The following is a 15,194-nucleotide window of genomic DNA, read 5'->3' on the forward strand; positions in this document are numbered from 1 at the left end:
CTGTTCCCTGCTTGGAACCGCATCTGTATCGAGGGACGGGGGATGGTCATTTGATACCTTAGACATCCCACTGTGGGGAAGAGCGTTCTGAAGCTGACAGTTCTGGGAACTTGTTGGTTTTGTAGCTCCAGGGCTGAGAAAATCTTTCCAAGGACTACTGGTTAGCAAAATCCACAGTCCCAGGAAAAAGATGCACTCAAGGTCCTCTGTTGAATCCGAGAGGCTAGCCATCTTGTTTCCTGTGCATGCCTGTATGTTGTCTTTCCTTACAAGCAGTCAGCAGCTTGGGCAGCCCCGTCCCATAGCATGTGCTCCGAGGCTGGACTAGGTGTCCACGTGGGGTTCCATGAGGCTGGCGATTGCTGGGCTGACTCCTAAGAGCTCCTACTGAGTTGGTCCCCAAATGTGACTCTTTTTTTTTTTTTTTAAAGATTTATTCGTTTTATTACAGCCAGATATACACAGAGGAGGAGAGACAGAGAGGAAGATCTTCCGTCCGATGATTCACTCCCCAAGTGAGCCGCAACGGGCCGGTGCGCGCCGATCCGATGCCGGGAACCAGGAACCTCTTCCAGGTCTCCCACGCGGGTGCAGGGTCCCAATGCATTGGGCCGTCCTCGACTGCTTTCCCAGGCCACAAGCAGGGAGCTGGATGGGAAGTGGAGCTGCCGGGATTAGAACCGGCACCCATATGGGATCCCAGGGCTTTCAAGGCGAGGACTTTAGCCGCTAGGCCACGGCCGCCAGGCCCCAAATGTGACTCTTGTACGTGCCAGTGGGTGCTGTAGCCCATAGCCAAGCCTGGCATGCCCCCAGGCCCAGTCTTATGTGTGCTGGCCCAGCTCAAGTCCACATCCTGCTCCTACTTGTACCGGCAGGTACTGTGGCCTAGTCTGGAAGATCCCTGGGGACCCCTACCTGACTTGCCGTCAATCTAGCGCTCACATTCGCTGGCAGGTGCTGCACTCTAGCTTGGTACAGTCTTCCCCAGCCACTGCTTTCATATGTGCCTACAGGTGCTGCAGCCTAGCAGGGGCATCCCTAAAGATCCCTTACCAGGCCTGCTCCCAGCTCAGGTTCTCATGGGTGCTGTGGCCAAGCCCAGCATGTTCTGTCCCTAGCCCCAACACTCACTGATGGGTGCTATGGCCTGGTCAGGGAGACCCTAAAGAGCCTGGCTCAAACATGGCTCAAACATGGCTCTCATGGGTGCCAGTGTGTGCTAAAACCTAGCCTGGCCTGGAGTGCCCCCAGCCCTGGGTGGGTGCTTTGGCCTGACCCAGGGAGGCCCTCCAGGTTTCCCCTTCTGATCCACCCCTTCTCCCTAGATTACCTGAAGGTACAGTGACCCTGTCCAGAGAAGCCCCATGTGTCATACAATCTCTCAGTGGCCCACAATCGCATCTGTCCCTCGCCCCTAGCAACGCATGTCATACATTCTGTGGCTGTCTCTTCAAACATTGTTAAAAGGCGAGATTTTAAACTTCTTGACCCCATCACACCTGTCTGGCAAACCCTCTTCCTCGCATTAATCCAATGTTTTGGCTTTTGGTATATTTCTATTTCTACTGTGACAGCTCTAACTACAGGAAAATCATACAAACCCTTACATTAATATTATCTAAGTTTAGACTCTTCATTCTCCCCAGGACCCTCAACACAGCCTTTGAAATCTGTCCCTATTTCCCAGCATGCCAACTTGCCACAGGAACTTTTATATATATATATATTTTAATGTATTTATTTGTAAGGCAAAGTGACAGAGGGCAACAGCAAAAGCTGGAGGGGAGAGAAAGAGACTTGGGACGTCAGGCACTGCTTTCCCAGGCACATCCGCAGGGAGCGTGGCCACAGGCAGAGCTGCACTGTGACAGGGGAATGTGGCATTGCAGCTGTGGTTTAACCTGCTTCTAAAGATGCCACCTTGGGAACCACTTTAACCCACAGAACTTGAGGGCAGAGTCTGATTCTCTTACGCTGACACTCCTGTGCCTCGGCTGGGCACTGACAGGTGTCTGCTTATTGACAAGAGCAGAAATGACGGTGAGCGTTAAGTGTTAGTCACAGGCTTGCCTGCATTCTCTGGAGTTCTAGAAAACAGCACATTTAATGCCATTTATGTCATCCATTGGTTCACAGCCCAAACGAAAATGGCCAAGGCCAGGAACCAGGACCACCACCCCAGTCTCCTACGTGGGTGCAGGGGCCAGCATCCACTGCCCTCCCAGGCGCATGAGCAAGAACCTGGATCGAAAGTGGCGCTGCTGGGGCTCCAAGAGCACTGTGATATGGGCATGTGACCTCTCAGGCTGCAGCTTGATGCACTCTGCCATAGCACCCACCTGGACTTGGTCATTTCCACTTTATAGATAAACGTAAAGAGATAGCTTGGAGAGATGAAACCTCACACTGTGCAAGCGGCAGGGAAGGTATGTGATCTCTAGAAAGCAGAGATGAGCCGCAGGTCCAATCGATTCTGATTTTAGCTAGGTCTTTAGAGGGCCCAAGGGACGCTGGGACAGCTGGGTTTTAGACTTGAGAGAGAGGTGAGAGAGAGGTGAAAACAGAGAGTTAGGGGGGCAAAATAACATGTCAGGTGTCACAGAAAAACTCACCTGTTCACCCCTGTAGCTTTGGCAGAGTGCCCCCCACAGACTTAAGTGAGATGCAGGTATCTGCCGTTCTTGCTGCTTATCGGCTTCTCTGTTTTACAGATGATAAAACAGTGGTGGCTCCGTGTCCCCCACGCGTTTATGACGCCAGGAACTGCCTGATGGCCAAACCTCACGCTGTTTGGTTCTCACAGCCGTAACCCTGGAACTAAGCTGCCTCATTCCCTACTTCTGAATGAACCGAGAACCCCTGCTCCTTGGAAGTGGGAGGAAAGAGAGGGGATTCGCCGGGGAACGTGAACGTGGACTTGAGTTCAAGACCAACCCAACTTCGCGGGCGTACACGGCCAGACCGCGCAGGCTCTGCCACGCGATGCCCAGGCCCAGCGCGGCCGCTCGGAGGAGAAACGCGCAGGCGCAGACCCTCCGTCCGGCCCCACCCCACCAACGCGCCCGGCTCTGGGGCTTGCGCACTACGTCTCCAGCCGGAGGCACCGTCTCAGCCAGGCACTTCCGGTGCAGCGGGGTGCGGTTCCGGGTCGTGGCGCGGCTCGGGGAAGCAGGGCTCGCTGGCTGCTGCTGCTCGGCCGGTCGGCGGCGGGCGGCGGGCGGCAGGGGCATGAGGGCGAGCCCGGGAGACGGCAGCTGAGAGGGCCGGGACGAGCGCCGGGCCGAGTCGGGGCCGGGGCCGGGAGGCATCAGGGAGCCGGGCCCTCCCCCCTCGGGAACGTGTCCCCAGGCCACCCCGGCCTCGTAGTGTGGCAGCAGCTTCAGGTAAAGGTGGCCCCAGCCGCCAGCTCGCTGGTCGCCGTCCCTCCCACGGGCGGACCTGGCGGCGCTGCCCAGCGGGCCGCCCGGCAGGCCCCGGGCGCAGGGGGCCAGCAGCGGCCGCTTCCGGGCACATTCCAGAACGGGAAGCTGCCTGGAGCCTGAGCTGCGGCTGTGAGTTGGGAGCGGTGGGGACCCAGAGGGGTTGGGGGACGTGTGCAGGTGACACTTGCTGCGCTCCGCACGAGCTGCTGGGCACCCCGATCTTCACCGTGTGAAAATCAAAGTTGTGGAAAGATTGCCCGTGTGGTCCCCTTCTCCCCAGCCTCTTCAAGACTTTTTGTTCGCTAGAACACTGCTGCGATTTTGCTGTTTATTTCTTTATTTAACATTCGTGGGAGTTTTCTGGGTCTGTTGAAGGCTGAAAGAAAACCGTCTTGAACAGGAGTAAGTTGTCATGTAACCAAAGATTCCCCTCCCCCCAACCCAGAATTGGGCCCAAACCTTATGCTGAACGGTACAAGTGCTTTCTTGGAAGTCAGCCCAAGTGGAAAAATCATGTTACCCAGGTCAGCAAAGTTGAAAACTTACCCAGGTGGGAACCTGTGGAGGTATTCCGTTTAAAAACGTAGGGTTATATTGAAAAAAAGGTCCAAACTCTGCTTCTATTTTGACTAGCAGAAGGGGTGAAACCTTTAATGTGGAGCTTCACTAGAGCAGAAAAAGGGGCCCTGTAGTTTAATCCTTGTGTTCTGGGACCCCCTTGCACGAGGTGCCTAGTAGATGCAGGACAGTTGGTGGTGCGCGGTAGTGGTGGTTTTCGCGGCCTTTAGTTTGCGCACCTGTAGGCTTCCTGGGGCCTGCGGGATTGCACCAAGCCTCCCCTCTGAGCTGTGGCTCACCCAGGTCAGGCCAACTTTGTTCTTCCCTGTGGCCCTGGTCTTCTGCAGGGCTTCAGAAGGCTCCCCCCTGCTTCCTCTGGAGAAGTGTGCCGTGGCCCAGCCAACGCTGGCCTCCCACAACCCAATGTTGGACAGCTCTGGCTGGACATGATGGCTTCTCTGGAATCCTAGGAACACTCATTGCTGGGTTAGGGATTTCATTTGGCAGGCAGTTACTGAGGAGGGCTGTGTCCTAGGGACGGAGTGAAGCTGCGTAGAGATACACCAGAGCCAGTGTGGCCCACAGGGAGTGCAGGTTAGTGGGAGAGAGAAGGAAGTTGTAATTGTGACACAGTGACAAGTAGGCTGTGTGCATTCTTTAGTGACCTGGACGCTTTGCAGTGTCGCAGGGTGGCTGGGTGCCTTGATGCTGGGGAGTGCTTTGCAAGGGGAAGTACAACACACCTTACTCTGCGCTGTGTCTGGGGTATCATCTGTAGGGTCCTCTTGCTTCAGCATTCTAACCTCAGGTTACAGAGTGGGAAACCCCAGATGAATGGCGCACGTAACTCGACCCCGACTCTGGCTGCTGCCTCAACCTCTCCTGACTTCTCATCCCACAGCTGTTTTTTCCAAACACACACTGAAAGTATACAAAGAAACAAATGTGAATGTTAAACAGGATGGTACTAAGACTGGTGTGGATGTGGGCAGGAGCACAGGTTGATCGTAGATGAGTCGCCTGCTTTGATTCTGGGCTGAGGGGGTAGCCTGTGGAGACTCAGCAGGGGCTTAGGGTTCACTCCTGGTCTCTGTCCTGGTCAACAGCCTTTGTCAAGTTTCTTTTTAAAATTTACTGTTGTTTTTGTTTATTTGAAAGGCAGAGTTAGAGGGAGAAATTTCCCATCTGCTGGGTTACTGCCCAAATGACTGCAGCTATGAGGCTGGGGCTGGGCCAGGCTCAAGCCAGGAGCCAGGAGTTTCTTCTGGGTCTTCCACATGGATGCAGGGACCCACACGCTTGAGCTGTCAAATACTGCTTTCCCTGGTGCATTAGCAGGAAGCTGATTGGAAGTGAAACAAATCCATGCCCATATGGGATGCTGTCATTGCAGGTGGTTGCTTAACCTCCTGTGCCAAAGCCCCAAGTAAGCATCATTTTCCTTTATTAGGGATCAGGACTGGGGGGTGTTATAGATCCCACATGTGACATGAATGAGTAGTGAGCAAGTGTGCATCAAGGGCCTCATGTATGTTGAATATTCCTAATCCAGAAATACAAATCTGGAATTTTAAAGATTTTTTTTTGAGAGAGAGAGGACATAGAGTTGCCAAGCACTGGTTCACTGTTGGAATGCTTGCAGTGGCTGAGGCTGGGCCGGGGTACAAGTTGGGGGCTGAGAACTCTGTCATGGTCTCCTACATGGATGCAGAACCCAGTCACTTGAGCCATCTTTGCTGCCTTCCGGGATCTGTACCCGCAGAAACTGAGTCAGGGGCCGGAAGGGGTGTGGCCATTAGGCACCCTGACATGGGACACAGGCGTCTCCCTGAGCCACCAAGTCAGACATCCACCCCAGGGCAAAACTTCCGGAGCACTTACAGGACACTCCAAAAGTTTCGATTTTGGAGCATTTTGAATTTTGGATTTTTGGATTAGGGATATTTAATCGATAAAGCCTGTGGGAATATCCCCAAATCTGAAAATATTTGGAAGTTTGATGCACTTTTAATCCCAAGGCAGAGTTACAGAGAGAGGGAGACAAAGATCTTCCATTCCTTGGCTCATTCCCCAAGTGGTCTCAAGGGTCCCCAAGCAGAAATCAGGAAGCTGCAAGTCACCTGAAGTCTCCCATGTGGATGGCAGAGGTCCAGATATTCCGGCCGTCTTCCACTTTCCCAGGCATATTAACAGGAAACAGGATCCCAAGTGGAGCGTTTGGAACTCCAGCCCACACTCATGACATGCTGGGGTTGCAGGCAGCACCTTAACCACCTGTGCCACAATGCCAGGGCCGGAAATTCTAGTTTCTGCACATGACCCTTGCGGTTAGATACTGTGGGTATCTCGGACTCTACTCAGCAGTGTCAGGCAAAGTGTTAGGCCCTGGGGATACAAAGAATAAAACCAGGTCACCTTCTTGAGGTTGTTAACATTGCAGTGGAGGATGTGGGCTGTAGGTGGTGGGGTAGAAGTTCCCGCAGGGTGAGTGGACACAAACAGGTGCACCCTGGTGATGGTAGCTCATGACTATGTGCTTGCGGCAGCAGGCTGGTCTGGGCTTCATCTTGCTTATTCTAGTGTGAGAAGGTTTTACAGATGAGGAAACTGGGGCACTTAGAGGTTAAATGGCTTCATTGCGCTTGTACAGCTGACAGAGGGTGAGATGAAAGGGTTTTCAGTCAGCCAGACTTGGGCCTTTTGCCCTTCTGGGTTGTACCTACTTGCTGGTGGACAGGTCTCTCTGGAGAGGCCTGTAGGGCAGGCTGTTCGCGGAGCGGTGCCTTCGTGGTGGTGGTCACTGTGTTGGGTGTTTGGGTCAGTGAGGTGGAGAGTTGCTTCTGAACGGGAGGAGCTCATCACTCAGTCTGTCATTTTTAATGTGTTTTTCGGGGCCAGTGATGCAGCTGCCACCTGCCATGCAGGTATCCCGTCTGGATGCTGGTTTGAATCCTGATGACTACTCTTCAGTCTCTCTTTTTAAAATTTTATATATACATATATATCTACCTATATATAGATATATATGTATATTTCTTTTTCTTTCCAAAATGCAGAGGGCGTCGGGGCAGGAGGGGTGGAAGGAGACTGGTAGTTCACTCCCCAGATGGCAGTGTTGACTGGACTGGTCCAAAGCCAAGAACCAAGAGTTCCATCTGGGTCGTCCATGTGGGTGCAGAGGCCTGAGGACTTGGGGTCATCTTCTGCTGCTTTCCCAGGCTGTTAGCAGAGGGCTGGATTGGAACCTTGAACTAATTATCCATATGGGATGCTGTCGCTGCCGGGAAAGGCTTACCGTCTGCATCCTGGTGTCCGCCCCTGGCCTGCTATGCTTTCCGTCTCGCTCTCTGCTAATGCCCCAGGGGAGCAAACAGATGGCCCAAGTGCCTGGGCACCTGCCACAAGTGGGAGACCCAGGTGGAGCTGCTGGCTCCTGGCTGTTGTAGCCATTTGGGAAGTGAACCAGTCGATGGAAGATCTCTCTCTTCGCATGTCTGTGACTCTGCCTTGCAAATAAATAGATATAAAAATACATACACATGCATTTACTGATGGTGATGGTTGAGGCTTTTTTTTTTTGTAAAGCTATATACCCCCTCATTGGAAATTATCTTTTTTTTTGTTAAATGTTTTTAATTAGTTGAGAGTTTGAGATTGAATCTTCTGCCTTCTGGTTTACTCTCCAAAGCCCTACAATGGGCAGGGCCGGACCAGGCCAAACCTGGAGCACGGAGCTCAGTTTGTGTTCCACTGAAGGTGGCAGGAACACAGGTCTTCGAGCCGTCCAGCTGACTCACTCCCCAGGCACACATGAGTACAAGGCAGGTGTGGAAGGAGAGCTGGGACCCTAACTCAGACATTCAGATGTGTCAGGCAGCCCAAGTGGCACCTTCACTGTTTGCCAAACTCCTGTAGAATCGAGAAGTGTTTACAGTCAGTGGATTTCTGTTTCAGGCTGAAAGAACTTGCAGAGAGACTTTTATTCTGATGTGAAGAGCTAATGGTTCAGAATACAACAGTAGATAAAAAATTACCACCTGCATAAGTCTTCGTTACTGTTTGAATGTCTGCCTCAGGGGTCGTAAGTCATATGTCCAGGTGCACTATTATGAGTGGGAAGGACCCTGGTGAGTCCTACCCGAGGGGGCCAGCCACCCACCCATGTCCAGGTGGTCGTTGCCATCTGAGGATCTGGTGTCTGGATTTTGTGATTTTTCTGAAAGGATGCTGTCTGGATCAAAATGCATTTGTTCAAAAAATTGCATTTAAAAGATGGCCATCTAGATTTGTGAAAGGGTGTCTGTTCCTAGGCAGCTGGATTGTGAGCTTGGATAGGCCTGGCGGCTGAGGTGGGGTGCACCCTGTTGAGAGCAGAGACAGCATGGTGAGAGGTTACCAATGCTGTCCCCTCGGGGAGCACAGTCAGGAAGCTGTAGCTTCAGCTGAGCCCCACCTTCTGGGAAGTGGCCAAGGGCACACCTCTCTTATGTAAGTGGGCTGAATTTCAGCAGGGACGAGGAGATGAACTTACACAGTTGTTCAGTGCTTTTACCACTTTGTTGTTTCAAAGTTTTATTTGTTTATTTGAACAGTTACAGATGAAAAGGCAGAGGTAGAAAGCTCCTGAGTGCCCTGATTCACTTCTCAGAAGGCTCCAGCAGGATGAAGCAGGGACCTTCATCGGCTTCTCATGTGGGTGCAGGAGTCTCATCGCGTGGACCATCTTCCACTGTCTTCCCAGGCACATCACAGTGAGCTGGCTGTAAAGTGAAGCAGTGGGACTTGAACCCCTACCCCTATGAGGCATACATCCTAGGGGGCAGTCACTGTGGGTGCCACTGTTAGTTTCTTTTTCTTTTTCTTTTCTTTAATTAGAAATGCAGATTTACAGAGAGAAGGAGGAACAGAAAGATCTTCCATGCACTGGTTCACTACCCAAGTGGCCACAATAGCCGGAGCTGAGCCAATCTGAAGCCCAGATCCAGCAGCTTCTTTTGGGTCTCTCATGCAGGTGCAGGGTCTTAAGGCCTTGGGTCATCCTCTACTGCTTTCCCAGACCACAAACAGGGATCTGGAAAGAAGCAGCCAGGATTAGAACTGGTGCCAATATGGGATCCTGGGCGGTTGTATGAGAATTAGCCACTAGCCTACCGCACCAGCCCCACTGTTAGCATTTTTCACATTACCGACTCATGTGTTTAGGGGTTCTCCACAGTATAGTGAAGTGGCATTGTAAATTTGCTAACGGCTTTTGTGTCCTTTGTTTTTTTTACTCTAATCCAGTGAGTCGTAGTTTAGTAGAAAGTGCACTGAGCCACGCCAGTCACTGCCCTTGGAGTTGGTCAGGTTGCTTACAGACCTTTGGGTCCTTTTCCCCTTTGGGATGATAATGGGCCAAGTCTGGTAGAAATCTCTCCAGGTTGCTAAGCTTTCTGATTCTAATTGACCTGCTCAAAGTGGCTCGGTTGACTGGCAGCACCCAGTTGGGGGAGGCTGGGTGGAGAGTGGCTCTCTTCTAGCCAGTGGCTCCTTCAGGATGGCAGGGAGGGAGCCGCTGGTCAGCCCTGCCCTCTTCCCTGGGTTCTTTGTTCATTCTTTCCTGGGGAAAGGACCTGGCTGGGCCACGCACTCCCCAGGCGCGTACAGTGCTTTGCTGACTATATACAGAAGATTGAAAGGGGGCGTAGAGACACCAGGCAGAATGAGAGAAATATGGTCAGGGAGTTCCCAACCCAAGAGTTTAATTTATTTTTATTTTAATACCCAGCTTCCATAAGCTGAAAATTGAAGAAATATTGGACTTCTAGATACATTGTTTTCATTCATAAGCTATTGTATAAGGAAGTAGCATAGAATATAAAAATGAAGAAAATAAATCCTGAGCAGTCATTCAAAATTTATTAACTCTAGTTGGCAGCAGTCTAGATATATTGGGGAAATAGATTTAATATAGGAAACACAAAATCTGGACCAAAAGTAGAAAACAGTTTTTAAGTAATTGGAAATAAGAAAAATGGGAGAAACCACTTAACAAGCAAACCTGAAATTCTGGAAAGAGCAAGGAGGTATTAGAATAACTGCTGGAATTAAGTTGTAGTAATCATGAAATAAATTGAATATTGTGTCACATTTGCCTCTAAATACATGCAGTATTAGATTCATAATATCCTATATTTAAGTGTGCTTTTATGAATATGTCTTTATTATTAGTGCAGGTAAAATGGACTAAATGTGTAAAACTTCAAATAAAACCCCACATTTTTCAGTTCCCTATGGGCTCATCTTAAAGTAATGTATTATAAATAAGTACTGTTTCAGCGGAGAAATAGGTAGAAATTATTTGAAGGAATGATTTTCCTTTGAAAGCAAAGTAAATCTTTAAACTTTTACTGCATTGGGAGGTGGTGTGGGGCTTCAGGGTCTGATAAGAGTTCTTACTCATTTAAACTTAATGCTTTGGGCCAAAGCATTAGCTGAATTGGCTAATCCTCTTCTGTGAAGTGTCACATCCCATATGGGTGCCGGTTCATGTCTGAGCTGCTCTACTTCCCATCCAGCTTTCTGCTAGTGGCCTACAACAGCAGTGGAGGATGGCCCAAAGCCTTGAGACCCTGCACCCTGGCTTCAAATCAACTCAGCTTTGGCTGTTGCAACCGTTTGAGGAGTAGACAGTAGGTTGAAGATCTTTCTCTCCTCTCTGTAGATCTGCCTTTGCAAGAAAAATATGTGAATCTTTTTTTTTTTTAAACAAATCAAATACACTCACATTTTTTATTACCCTTTCTACCACCAGAATTAGACCCCTGCAAATATTCACAGAAATAACTTATGTAACCAGTCAAAAATATGCTCACAAATTGAGAAGTGTTGTAGGCCACCAAAATTTCACCTTCATAAACAGTCTTTCTTGGTACAAATTATCCTCTGACTAAACCAACTTATGGCTGCAAAATGAAACTGCTGTGTATCCCAAGCTCACTACCCTAGGATGTACCTGGGCCTTTGCCAAGGTTTTACTCCCTAGGTATCCAAGGCTGAGAGAACGCAGAGTGCATCAATCATTTCTCTAGATGACATTAATATGTCACCAAGGAATGGAGCTCTGGATGGGTAAAGAATATATTAATGCTCCAAGAGGTTAACTTCATAAAACAGATGGACCACTATAGACGCCCTCCAGTTTTAGGGCATCAGCTGCCACTCTGAATGGTAACCCCCAATCTACTGCTCTCTTTCAGGGAGAATGAGAGAGAAAGAGGATAAGATAGCCATGTTTGTTTGTTACAAACCATTTTGAAACTCAGACACACACAAAGAGTGTAGTGAGGACCATGTAACTGTTTGAATGAGGGATCTACGATGAAAACTATAAAAGTTGAGGAGTTTCTAACAGCTTCATTTAGTTTTTTTCCTTATTGACTGGGCAGAATTTTTTTTTTTCCACTTTTTTTTTTTTTTTTTAATTATTTCAAACCCTCCCACCATGGTGGATTCCTCCACCTTGTTGCACAACCACAGCTCAAGTTCAGTTGAGATTCCCCCATTGCAAGCGTATACCAAACATAGAGTCCAGCATCTTAGTTTAAAAATATGTGAATCTTTAAACTTAATGCTTATGGAAAGTGTTATTGGTTATGTTGTGAGAGTGATTACAGTTAGTCTTATGGTCTGAAGTTTAAGTAGTTAGCAAAAGCATAATAACTTGTTGCTGGCAAAGATTGCTGCTGGAATAGTCACTTGTATTAGAGCAAATGTAAATGTGTGAAGCCTTTGTGGAAAACAGGGTTTGGCAGGGTGAGTGTTTATTAGGTGCGCTAAGAAAGGACATGCATGTTTTTGCACTTGTGATTCCATTTCTAGGAATCTTTGTCAATGAAATTAGAGGTGTAGAACTGTATTCATGTTCAAAGATGCTCACTGTAATTTTTATGTAATTTATGTAATTTACAAAAGCAGAAAGAAAAAGAGAATGAATGCATGTGGGGGTTGTGGAGAACTAATGTCATATCCATTCATTCACTTCCCAAATGGCCACAGTGCGCAGGGTTGGGCCAGGGCACACCAGGAGTCTGGATCTCTTTCTTTTTTATTTTTTTTAATTGGAAAGTCATATATACAGAGAGGAGGAGACAGAGAGGAAGATCCTCTGTCTACTGATTCATTCCCCGAAGTGGCTGCAGTGGCCGGAGCTGAGTTGATCCAAAGCCAGGAGCCAGGAACCTCTTCCTGATCTCCCACACGGGTGCAGGGTCCCAAGGCTTTGGGCCGTCCTCAACTGCTTTTCCAGGCCACAAGCAGGGAGCTGGATGGGAAGTGGAGCTGCCGGGGTTAGAACCAGCGCCCATATGGGAACCCGATGCGTGCAAGGTGTGGACTTCAGCCACTAGGCTATCTTGCTCCATTCTTATCTCCTGTGTGAGTGTCCAGGAGCACTTGTAAAAGAAACAGATGCTGTGTCTGCTGGTTTATTCCCCAAATGGCGGCAGTGGCTGGGGTGGCCAGGCTGAAACCAGGATCGTAGAACTCCTCCTGGGTGTCCCATGTGGGTGGCTGAGGTTCGCCATCTTAGGCTGTGTTCCCAGGTATGTTAGCAGGGAGCTGGATTACAAGTGGGACAGCTTAGACTGAAAACCAACATCCTGTTAGGGAATTCTGGCTTTATAGGTGGCAGTTTTGGCAGCTTAATCTGCTTTACTTCAACACTAGCCTCTGTTGACTCTCATTTCAAGCAGCAGGCTATTCGTAAATGCAGATGATTCTCAAATCATAGGTTGTGTTTTCAGGTTAGCTTTCACTGTGGTTCAGCAGTGAGTAAAGTCCTACCTGTGAAGTCATTTGGTATGACCTTGCCAAGGTAACTGTAGGTGGAACTCAGAAATGCAGTAAATATGTAGCAAACTAATTTTTTTAAAAAAGACTTATTTATTTGTATTGGAAGGGCAGATTCACAGAGAAAAGGAGAGACAGGGAGAAGGATCTTCCGTCGCTGGTTCACTCCCCAGGTGGCTGCGATGGCCAGAGCTGAGCCAAACCAAAGCCAGCTTCTTCCAGGTTTCCCACACAGGTTTGGGCCATCCTCCCATGCTTTCCCAGGCCAAAGACAGGGAGCTGGAAGGGAGTGGAGCAGCTGGGATTAGAATTGGCTCCAATATTGGATCCTGGCTTGTGCAAGGTGAGCATTTAGCCACTGAGCCATCATGCTAAGCCTAGCAGGCTAATTTGAAGTTGATAATTTTGTATAGCAGGTGTATGATTTAGTAAGTATCCAAATGACCATTGACAAAAGGTTCTCCACCCCTGCAAATTCTTTTTCAATTACAACTTTAAAAAAACTATTTAATTTTGCAGATTTTACAGAGAGAGAGAGAGAGAGAGAGAGAGAGAGGAAGAGATAAAAAGAGAAGCTCTTAATCTGCTCTTCCCCAAAATGGCTGCATCAGCCAGAGCTGAGTTGATCTGAAGCCCAGGAGCCAGGAACTTCCTCTGGTGACTCACATGGGTGCAGGGTCCCAAGGCTTTGGGCTATCCTTGACTGCTTTCCCAGGCCACAAACAGGGAGCTGGATGGGAAGTGGAGCTGCTGGGACATGAATTGGCACCCAAATGCAATGCTGGCACCACAGGGCAGAGGATTAGCCTGATGTACCACTGCTCTGGTCCCAGAACATGGTTTTTCTTTGTCTTGACATAAATATTCAGATTCCAAAACCAGGCTCTCCCCACCCTGTATCTTTAGACGTATCTTGGAGGAATAATGTTCCTGTTGGTGATAGAGATGCACCATTGCTACCGTGCTTCAGTGGCCAGTGGAACAATGAGTAGGCCTGTGACTACCCTGTCCTTATTTTCAGAGAGAATATAATCTATCACCAAGACACTGAGGTTGATCATCAAGTGGAAAGTTCTTTTGTCAGTTGTTTGCTCATGTACTGGGAGGCACTTTTTGATAAGGATGTTTACAAGTGTGTTAAAAAAAGCAGCAGCCATACAGAATTTTAAGAGTCTATTTGAACAGAGAGTGATTTGTGCATCACACGTTCATATGTAGGAAGAACATGGAAGTAAAGCAGAAAACACTTGATTGCTTATTGTATACAGTTGTCTTACTTGGTCCATGCCCTTGGAAGAGCCCTATGATTTTGTTGGCAGCTTTTCAGTGTTGAGCTTAAGTTCTGTTTTTCTTTAATACACACATGCACAAGAATGAGCACAACTTCAGTGTTGCTTATGTTTGCGAATCAAGCAAGGTTAAGGTCAGTTAAGATGTCTGATTTGCTTTGTGTGCTAAGGGATTCTTTAGGCCTCATCTCTATTCTAATTTACGCTAGCAAGTATAGATTTCTATCTCAGTTTTTATTTTGTTAAGAAAAAATTGATGCAAGTTTTTTTTTTATAATAGTAGTCATTATGAAAATTGAATAATCTTGATGAATTGTTGCCTTCTATTTTTTGGATTATTTTTAAACATTTTAAAATTTTTATTATGGTTAACAGTGTTGAGAGGGATGCATGCCCATGTGGGCCTTTTAGGGTCAGGAGGGTCCAGGTATGGAAGAAGGTGGGTGGGACAATGTTTCGGTTCTTCTTCTTCTCCTCTGTCTGCTGTGGGGGAGCAGGAGGGGGCTTGCTCCTTACTCTCGAGTTACATCAGCTTCTGCTTGATGACATGTTAGAGACCCTGAGGTGGGGAAGAATGTTCTCAGTGTTACTTGAGTGGTTTTGATATTGCTGAAGTGTTGCTGGCTTCATTGCACCAGCATTGAGAAAATTTTCCTACAGTCTATGGGCTGACCAAATCCCCCTTAATGCATCCACAGACCCAGACACTTGCTGCAAAGCTTGCCAGGAGAGTTGTTCAATCAACATATTCTGCTTTCCATCTCCTTATGAGGCACTCGATACGCTGTTCTGGCCTAGATGAGCTGGCTGTCACGTTTCTCGCCTATACCTGGGCATGCTGTCTGCTCAACAACTGACGAAACCCAGTCCTGATGCATGTACTCCAAGGTCGGTCCACATACGTTGTGATTTTCCCCTGTGGCTGGGGTGTCCTCCCAAGAAACCTTGCCTGGGTGAGCTCAGACTTGACCCTTGTATGTGCCAGGTAGTGCTGGATCAGGTTAGGTCTATTACCTGTACTAGCCAGTGCACATTCTGGTGGATGTAGCTGCATGGTTGGTTCTATCTCTAGCCCCGTCTCTCAGGTGAATCT

At 48.6% G+C, this 15,194-nt stretch overlaps 1 protein-coding gene across 4 annotated transcripts in view; it reads left to right on the top strand.

Moving 5' to 3' along the window:
• Positions 1-3,125: 3,125 nt before the first annotated feature.
• MAPKAP1 (MAPK associated protein 1) overlaps positions 3,126-15,194 on the top strand; it is a 220,409-nt gene continuing 208,340 nt past the window's right edge. Inside the window, exons 1-2 of one of the 4 annotated variants that reach the window (XM_058672117.1) lie at positions 3,127-3,386; positions 14,800-14,989. The gene's annotated coding sequence lies outside the window, so the exon portion shown is untranslated. Of the gene's footprint in view, positions 3,387-14,799; positions 14,990-15,194 lie in introns of all 4 variants that reach the window. The other 3 variants (XM_058672119.1, XM_004593568.4, XM_058672121.1) reach the window with 3 other exon arrangements.

Source organism: Ochotona princeps, chromosome 14 (assembly GCF_030435755.1).
Source record: "Ochotona princeps isolate mOchPri1 chromosome 14, mOchPri1.hap1, whole genome shotgun sequence".
NCBI classification, from domain to species: domain Eukaryota; kingdom Metazoa; phylum Chordata; class Mammalia; order Lagomorpha; family Ochotonidae; genus Ochotona; species Ochotona princeps.